The following is a 9,847-nucleotide window of genomic DNA, read 5'->3' as shown; positions in this document are numbered from 1 at the left end:
ACTTACAGCTAATTCGCGCGCATGCGTTACGTACGTACGTAATTACGTCATGACGTACACGAAGCCGGAAGAGCGTGAAATACATTGGAAAGTTGGCGCCTCTTTTAATCAATGACTATTGATCACTTTGCCCATTCCAATAGTGACTCGTATCTTTGTGTCCAACATACGTATGAGGTATGAATAACAATAGCGCACTCCGGCCTTGAGGCAAAAAGAAACGACGTTTAAGAAGAAAAGCCGCGCTCTTCGTCCTGTATGACGCTGATACGTGCCCTTGGTTACCTAGTAACTCTCCTCTCTGCCTCCAATTGGGCGCTCGGGAGGGAAGTGGCGGGGTCGCGCGGCGCGTTCTCGTTCTCGTTGAGCCTGTCGAGTTGAGGCGAGCGAGCATCCAGAGGCAGGCGGACGGAGACGGGCAGCGAAGCCGCTGGAAACAACTCGCAGCCGAAGACATGATTTCAAAAATGACAGCGTGGAGGATGGACTGGAGGCGATAATTCCTCACTTTAAACAAACAGGACATTTTTTTTTTGGATTTGGAGTACATACCCCACGTCCGGTTTTTTTTTTCCCACGCGTGTTTTTTTTTCCTTCTTATTTTTTTTTTTAAAGAAGAACACGGCATGGGGACATTTACATCTGGATTGTGCAGGTGAGTCACTGCGTGGTGTTAATGAGCAGCGCCTTTTTATTTGCGCAAAAAGTGATGTTTTTTTTTTTTTTTTTTTTTTTTTTGCAACGAGGCTGTTCCTATTTTGGGTTTGTTACTTGAACGCGCTGCCCCATCATACGCAAAAAAGAACTGCATGCGGTCCTTTTGGCCACGACGATGTTCCAACACCCCCCAAAAGAGTGCTTTGTGTTAATTGTCCCCTTTGCGAACACTTGTTACTTCCAGAAAGACACATATATATATATATTTGTGTGCGTGATAAAGGAATGACGCACAGACGACTGCGTGGAATAAGCGCAGAAGTTTCTCACCACAGAGCTAAAATTTTCATGTTTTTTTGTGCCACTTCATATCAAGCATTTTGGTATGATCAGCTTGCATGCTGACGCTATATTGCCAACAGTATTTGGCCCACCAGCCTTGACTCACATATGAACTTGAAGTGACATGCCAATCCTAACCCATAGGGTTCAATATGATGTCGGTCCACCTTTTGCAGCTATTTACAGCTTCAACTCTTCTGGGAAGGCTGTCCACAAGGTTGCGGAGTGTGTTTATAGGAATTTTCCACCATTCTTCCAAAAGAGAATTGGTGAGGTGTTGGTCGAGAAGGCCTAATCCATCCCAAAGGTGTTCTATTGGGTTCAGGTCAGGACTCTGTACAGGCCAGTCAAGTTCATCCACGCCAGACTCTGTCATCCATGTCTTTATGGACCTTGCTTTGTGCACTGGTGCACAGTCATGTTGGATAAGGAAGGGGGCCCGCTCCAAACTGTTCTCACAAGGTTGCATGGAATTGTCCAAAATGTTTTGGTAACCATTCAAAGTTCCTTTCACTGGAACTAAAGGGGCCAATCCCAACTCCTGAAAAAAAAACATTCATCCATCCATCTTCTTCCGCTTATCCGAGGTTGGGTCGCGAGGGCAGCAGCCTAAGCAGGGAAGCCCAGACTTCCCTCTCCCGAGCCACTTCGTCCAGCTCTTCCCGGGGAATCCCGAGGCAATCCCAGGCCAGCCGGGAGACATAGTCTTCCCAACGTGTCCTGGTACTTCCCCGTCAGATGTGCCTAGGGAGGCGTTCGGGTGGCATCCTAACCAGATGCCCGAACCACCTCATCTGGCTCCTCTCGATGTGGAGGAGCAGCGGCTTTACTTTGAGCTCCCCCCGGGTGACAGAGCTTCTCGCCCTATCTCTTTATGGACCTTGCTTTGTGCACTGTGTCATGTCTGTGTAATCATGTTTTGTTTTAAGTCATGTTTTGTTTAGTTTCTGGCGTTTCACTCCCTTGTCTTGTTTGCATGATTACCCATTAGTTTCACCTGTTCCACGTTTGGACTCATTGTGCACTCTTGTTTGTCACCATAGCAACCATTAGTTTTCACCTGTCACGTCACGCACTTGTTTCACGTTTTGAGTCACGCACCTGCTTTCACTAATCATGTCCATAGTATTTAAGTTCATTCATTTTCTGTTGTTCGTCCTGACGACATCTCCCCCGCATTTATGCCTCCTGTCACACTCTTTCCACCTCTGCGCACTTCATGTCCATGCCAAGTAAGTTTGTTTATTATTGCCACAGTTAGTGTTTTTTTTTGTTGTTCATAGTTTTTTGCCCCCGTGCAAGTCTTTTGTTTTCGTTAGTCAAGTTTGTACCTCCGCCTTGAGCGCGCCTTTTGTTCTTTTGAGTGTTATTATTAAAAATGTATCTACCTTCACGCCATGACCAGTCCAATTCACTTGCACCTCGGGAGAACAAACCAAGCCTAAGTCCAAGTCTTGACACACTGGTGCACAGTCATGTTGGACGAGGAAGGGGCCCGCTCCAAACTGTTCCCACAAGGTTGGGAACATGGAATTGTCCAAAATGTTTTGGTAACCAGGAGCATTCAAAGTTCCTTTCACTGGAACTAAGGGGCCAATCCCAACTCCTGAAAAAAACCCATTCATCCATCCATCTTCTTCCGCTTATCCGAGGTCAGGTCGCGGGGGCAGCAGCCTAAGCAGGGAAGCCCAGACTTCCCTCTCCCCAGCCACTTTGGCTAGCTCTTCCCGGGGAATCCCGAGGCAATCCCAGGCCAGCCGGGAGACATAGTCTTCCCAACGTGTCCTGGTACTTCCCCGTGGCCTCCTACCGGTCAGACGTGCCCGTGTTTGGGTGGCATCCTAACCAGATGCCCGAACCACCTCATCTGGCTCCTCTCGATGTGGAGGAGCAGCGGCTTTACTTTGAGCTCCCCTCGGATGACAGAGCTTCTCACCCTATCTCTAAGGGAGAGACCCGCCACCCGGCGGAGGAAACTCATTTCGGCCGCTTGTACCCGTGAACTTGCCCTTTCGGTCATAACCCAAAGCTCATGGGAACGTAGATCGACCGGTAAATTGAGAGCTTTGCCTTCCGGCTCAGCTCCTTCTTCACCACAACGGATCGATACAGCATCCGCATTACTGAAGACGCCGCACCGATCCGCCTGTCGATCTCACGATCTTCCCTCACTCGCGACCAAGACTCCGAGGTACTTGAACTCCTCCACTTGGGGCAGGGTCTCCTTCCGCAACCCGGAGATGGCACTCCACCCTTTTCCGGGCGAGAACCATGGGCTCGGACTTGGAGGTGCCCGATTCTCATCCCAGTCGCTTCACACTCCGCTGCGAACCGATCCAGTGAGAGCTGAATATCCTGGCCAGATGAAGCCATCAGGACCACATCATCTGCAAAAAGCAGAGACCTAATCCTGCAGCCACCAAACCGGATCCCCTCAACGCTTTGACTGCGCCTGAAAAAAAAAAAACACACCATAATTCCTCCTCTACCAAATCTCACACCAGGTTGCCACTGCTCTAGAGTCCAGTGGCGACGTGCTTTACACCACTGCATCCAACGCTTTGCATTGGACTTGGTGATGTATGGCTTAGATGCGACTGCTCGGCCATGGAAACCCATTCCATGAAGCTCTCTGCGTACTGTATGTGGGCTAAATGGAAGGTTACATGAAGTTTGGAGCTCTGTAGCAACTGACTGTGCAGAAAGTCTTTGCACTATGCGCTTCAGCATGCGCTGACCCCTCTCTGTCAGTTTACGTGGCCTACCACTTGGCGGCTGAGTTGCTGTTGTTCCCAAACTCTTCCCATTTTCTCATAACAAAGCCCACAGTTTACGTTGGAATATTTAAGAGCGAGGAAATTTCACGACTGGATTTGTTGCACAGGTGGCATCGTATGACAGTTCCATGCTGGAAATCACTGAGAGCGGCCCATTCTATCACAAATGTTTGTAGAAACAGTCTCCACGCCTAAGTGCTTGATTTTATACACCCGTGGCCGGGCCAAGTGATTAGGACGCCTGATTCTGATCATTTGGATGGGTGGCCAAATACTTTTGGCAATATAGTGTACCTAGCCAGCTCAGTTCAAATGCCTATTTAAAATGCATGTGGGATCTGATTATGTAGAGATGAGTATGTTTTATTAATATGAGAGAATGGAGGTATTATTGCAATGCTCATCACTGGAATCCTCTGACAGATGGATCTCTTGTTGCCTTTTTTTATGCACGCCATTAATTCTTGCAAGCAGCCTCACTTCTTGCAGTAGGGGAGAGCAGGGGTTGCTTTTTACACTTTTTTTTTTTTTTTTTTACTCTAGTGTGAATTGCTCATCATCAAAACATCTTTCGAGAGTCGTTCCAGCATTGAATTGAAGCGTAAAGTGTTGGCTGACCCTCTCATTTCCCAACCCATTTTAAACAAAAGAGGTTATAAACTACACTATCAAATAGAACATTGGGACAACCCACCCTAATGCATGAATGGTTGTCACTCGGGACGGGTACCGAACTTGGTACTTTTCTAGGTACCGACCCAACTCCATTGTTGCTACTAATGTAAAATCATGTAAAATCAAATGCCAATATACGATACGTTTGATTCACGTGACGTCACGAGCGGTTGCAAACTTGGCACCGGCTTAAGCACTTGGCTGGGAAACAAGTCAATGTCAATTATTTTATTGAAGTCATTTGTATTTTACTTTTTATCCTATTAGTTATTCAATATTTTATTTAGTTATATTGATTTATTTTTTATTTACTGTATATTATTTATTCACTCGACGTCCATTGCATCCGGTCTCCCCTGGGGGGTGTCACCCACATATGCGGTCCTCTCCAAGGTTTCTCATAGTCATTAACATCGACGTCCCATTGGGGTTGTGAGTTTTTCCTTGCCCTTATGTGGGCTCTGTACCGCAGATGTGGTTGTGGCTTGTGCAGCCCTTTGAGACACTTGTGATTTAGGGCTATATAAATAAACATTGATTGATATTCATGTTATTGTCATATTTTTTGTTTCTATTAATCTTCATATGTTTTACTTGTATGTTATTCTACTCATGGCTCTTACTATTTTACAAGTTTTATTATTTTTATTTTCCAACGTTCCTCAGATGAGCCATCTGCCTCAGGGGTTATCGGCCGTGCTTGTGGGGGCGCTTTTGTGTCATCCTCCTGGTGGCCATGGTATGATGACCCCTCGTTGTTCGGATGGCTCCTGTGATAGTGTTTACTCACATGTTTCCTCTGTACTCAGCCATGAAATCATTTATCCATATAGTTGCATATGTGTGTATGTTTGTGTTTATTATAAAACATAAAACATATAAAACATATAGGTCGCTCCGGAGTATAAATCGCACCTGCCGAAAATGCATAATAAAGAAGGAAAAAAACATATATAAGTCACACTGGAGTATAAGTCGCATTTTTTGGGGAAATTTATTTGATAAAACCCAACACTAAGAATAGACATTTGAAAGGCAATTTAAAATAAATAAAGAATAGTGAACAACAGGCTGAATAAGTGTACGTTATATGAGGCATAAATAACCAACTGAGAACGTGCCTGGTATGTTAACGTATACAAAGCCCGTATGTGGGCTTTGTACCGAGGATGTCGTTGTGGCTTGTGCAGCCCTTTGAGACACTTGTGATTTAGGGCTATATAAATAAAGATTGATTGATTGATTGAACGTAACATATTATGGTAAGAGTCATTCAAATAACTATAACATATAGAACATGCTATACGTTTACCAAACAATCTGTTACTCCTAATCGCTAAATCCCATGAAATCTTATACGTCTAGTCTCTTACGTGAATGAGCTAAATAATATTATTTGATATTTTATGGTAATGTGTTAATAATTTCACACATAAGTCGCTCCTGATTATAAATCCCACGGCCAAACTATGAAAAAAACTGCGACTCATAGTCCGAAAAATACGGTACAAATATATCGAACATTTTATTGAACGCGTTTTTTATTGATATCGATTACGTGTCTACCGCTATATGTATATATTGATATCGTTTTTTTCGACGCAGCCCGAGTGACGACCAATCCCAACCGGTATTTTTTTTTTTTAGCTTAAAAAGGCCAACGGTCGTGTTCCAACTACTGTAGTTAGCTGGCTAATGACAACCTAAACCAGGGGCGTCACTAGCTTTTAAGGACAGGGGGGGCTTTGCCCCCAGGAGATGCACAGGATGCGAGCGAATGTTACGCACGAGCACAAAACTTCACAAACGGCTAACAAAGACTTATAAATTATTCATTGTTATTATTATTATTTAAAAAAAATGCACGGGACGAAATGAAATGCTCCCCGGGACGATGTCTTTTAACCATATATTTTCTTTTTCTTTTTATGTATTTATTCATTTTACATTTTATATTAAATGTCTTGGTTTTTCCTCCCTCTGAAAATCCTATTAAATGTTTAACAAGCCATCCTATAATAATAAAACAGCTATTAATGTAACAATACAATAAAACAAATATATTTAATGATGTTTTTTTCATTATTTTAACAATAGGCTAATGTACATTACTTTATATAGATTCTACAAGAAACACAAAACTTAAAAAATAAATGATTTACAATTGCACACACAAGGTTTTGTGCAGCTTCACTCATTGTAAAGGAAGATAATGTGCTTCGTACACCTGCAGGACCGCAAGCAAGGTCGCAGAGAAAATGCGGGCTGGAATTTGAGTGATGTGGGCATTTTCTATATGAACAAGTGGAATGGATTGGATACCGACGCACGAAAGGGGCTCTCTACCTAATGCTACGAAGTGAGGGGAAACTGAGTGAATAATAACAGGTTATATGATTATTTATTTAAACTCATATTTGGGCCACTTTATATTGAATATGTCGGCATTTATTTGTAAAAAAACCCCCAAAAAACACCAAATTATTTAGGGGGGCTTAATAATATTTTAGGGGGGCTCAAATAGGCCTAACAACGGCAATGACCTAAACCATTGCTTTCTCGTTACACTTTTTAAAGGTTACAATTGTTTTGTTACAATTAGTCGACATTATCGACAATAAAATTTGTCGCCGACAATTATATTTGTCGACAATAATTGCGACGTCATCATTTGTTTTTCCGGGCAGAAGTGGGTCACTCGCTAAAAAATCGTGAGTGATAACATGTTAAGTGTGAGGATATTTCCTCTTATTCTTGTTAAAAAAACAAGAATACCTTGCTCATTTTGCAAAGCGGACCTTGTTTTTATGGCAGTACGTCTGTGATTGTCAACCTTGGTAAGAATGATAGCTTCTACCTTGCTAGCTCGCTAACAAGAGTGAGACGAAGTTGTGTGAGAAATTTAACTATCATTTTAGCCGAAGTCAGCCAGCTAAACTTTTGTCTACAAAACCCAAAACCAGTGAAGTTGGCACGTTGTGTAATTCGTAAATAAAAACATAATACAATTATTTGCACATCCTTTTCAACTTATATTCAATTAAATACACTGCAAAGACAAGATATTTAATGTTCGAACTGAGAAACTTCATTTCTTTTTTGCAAATAATCATTACCTTAGAATTTAATAGCAGCAACACATTGCAAAAAAAGTTGGCACAGGGGCATTTTTACCACTGTGTTGCATGGCCTTTCCTTTTAACAACACTCAGTAAACGTTTGGGAACTGAGGAGACCAATTTTTGAAGCTTTCCCATTCTGGCTTGTTGTACAGCTTAAGTTGTTCAATACCTTTGTGGTATTTTGGGCTTCAAATTGCGCCACACATTTTCAATGAGAGACAGGTCTGGACTACAGGCAGTCCAGTCTAGTACTACGAAGCCACGGTGTTGTAGCACGTGGCTTGGCATTGTCTTGCTCAAATAAGCAGGGGCGTCCATGATAACGTTGCTTGGATGTCAACATATGTTGCTCCAAAACCTGTATGTACCTTTCAGCACTAATTGTACCTTCACAGATGTGTAAGTTACCCATGCATTGGGTACTAATACACCCCCATACCATCACAGATGCTGGCTTTTCAACTTTGCGCCTATCATAATCCGGATGGTTCTTTTCCTCTTTGGTCCCGAGGACACAACGTCCACAGTTTCCAAAAGCAATTTGAAATGTGGACTCGTCAGACCACTTTGCATTAGGGCTGCAACTAACGATTAATTTGATAATCGATTAATCTGTCGATTATTACTTCGATTAATCGATTAATAATCGGATAAAAGAGACAAACTACATTTCTATCCTATCCAGTATTTTATTGGAAAAAAAACAGCATACTGGCACCATAGTTATTTTGATTATTGTTTCTCAGCTGTTTGTAAAAGTTGCAGTTTATAAATAAAGGTTTATTAGAAAAAAATAAAAAATAAAATAAATATATATATATACCGTATTTTCCGCACTATAAGCCGCACCTAAAAACCACAAATTTTCACAAAAGCTGACAGTGCGGCTTATAACCCGGTGCGCCTTATATATGGATTAATATAAATATTTATTTTCATAAAGTTTCGGTCTCGCAACTACGGTAAACAGCCGCCATCTTTTTTCCCCGTAGAAGAGGAAGCGCTTCTTCTTCTATGGTAAGCAACTGCCAAGGTAAGCACCCGCCCCCGTAGAAGAGGAAGCGCTTCTTCTTCTACGGTAAGCAACCACCCGCCCCCGTAGAAGAAGAAGCGCGCGGGTATTACGTTTCATTTCCTTTGTGTGTTTACATCTGTAAAGACCACAAAATGGCTCCTACTAAGCGACACGCGTATAACGCAGAATTTAAACTTAAGGCAATAAGTCATGCCGAAGAACACGGAAATAGAGCAGCAGCAAGAGAATATAACATAAATGAATCAATGGTGCGTAGGTGGAGGAAGCAACAAGATGACCTGCGCCAGGTAAAGAAGACAAAACAGAGTTTCCGAGGGAACAAAGCAAGATGGCAACTGTTGGAGGACAAACTCGAACAGTGGGTTGTTGAGCAGAGAGCAGCAAGCAGAAGTGTCAGCACCATCACTATTCGAATGAAGGCAACAGCGCTAGCAAGCGAACTTCACCTGGATGATTTTAAAGGTGGTGCTTCTTGGTGTTTCCGGTTCATGAAAAGACGCAATCTCTCCATCCGCACACGGACTACTATTTCACAGCAACTGCCTAAAGACTTTCAAGAAAAGCTGGCTACTTTCCGTGCATATTGTAAAAACAAGATAGCTGAAAAAAAGATCCGGCCAGAGAACATTATCAACATGGACGAGGTTCCACTGACTTTTGATATTCCTGTGAACCGCACTGTGGATACAACGGGAGCACGTACGGTGAATATTCGCACCACAGGGAATGAGAAGTCGTCCTTCACTGTGGTTCTAGCTTGCCATGCTAATGGCCAGAAACTTCCACCCATGGTGATATTCAAAAGGAAGACCTTGCCAAAAGAGACCTTTCCGGAAGGCAGGATTCACAGAACTGCTGGACAACAACAGCGACACTGACTCCGATGACTTCGACGAGACGGAGCCGGCCATTTTGGATCCCGTATTCGCCCCAACTTTTTAATTCGGACACCGAAGGAGAAGAATTCGAGGGATTTATGAATGAAGAATAACTTCAGAAAGTGAGCGTTATGTTTATTTTGTGTGTTGTGACATTAACGTTCGAGCAACATTAAGTTATTGATGTTGTTATTGCTCTGCACTATTTTGAATTTTACTATGTTTGTGATTGCACATTTGCGTACATTTTGGGAGTGAACAGAGTTGTTAGAACGCTGGTTTTTAATATATTATTAAAGTTTGACTGACCTATCTGACTGTTTTTTTGACATTCCCTTTAGCGCAGTTAGATGCGGCTTA

General features: G+C 42.8%; 1 protein-coding gene across 3 annotated transcripts in view; it reads left to right on the top strand.

The window, feature by feature from the left end:
- The first annotated feature begins 368 nt into the window (after window positions 1–368).
- nlgn3a (neuroligin 3a) overlaps window positions 369–9,847 on the top strand; it is a 775,439-nt gene continuing 765,960 nt past the window's right edge. For all 3 annotated transcript variants that reach the window (XM_061927654.2, XM_061927653.2, XM_061927652.2), the window contains exon 1: window positions 369–655. The gene's annotated coding sequence lies outside the window, so the exon portion shown is untranslated. The remainder of the gene's footprint in view (window positions 656–9,847) is intronic.

This window comes from Nerophis lumbriciformis, linkage group LG35, assembly GCF_033978685.3.
Source record: "Nerophis lumbriciformis linkage group LG35, RoL_Nlum_v2.1, whole genome shotgun sequence".
In the NCBI taxonomy this organism is placed as follows: domain Eukaryota; kingdom Metazoa; phylum Chordata; class Actinopteri; order Syngnathiformes; family Syngnathidae; genus Nerophis; species Nerophis lumbriciformis.
The sequence above is the reverse complement of the archived record's forward strand: the minus strand, read 5'-3'. Positions and strand labels throughout refer to the sequence as shown.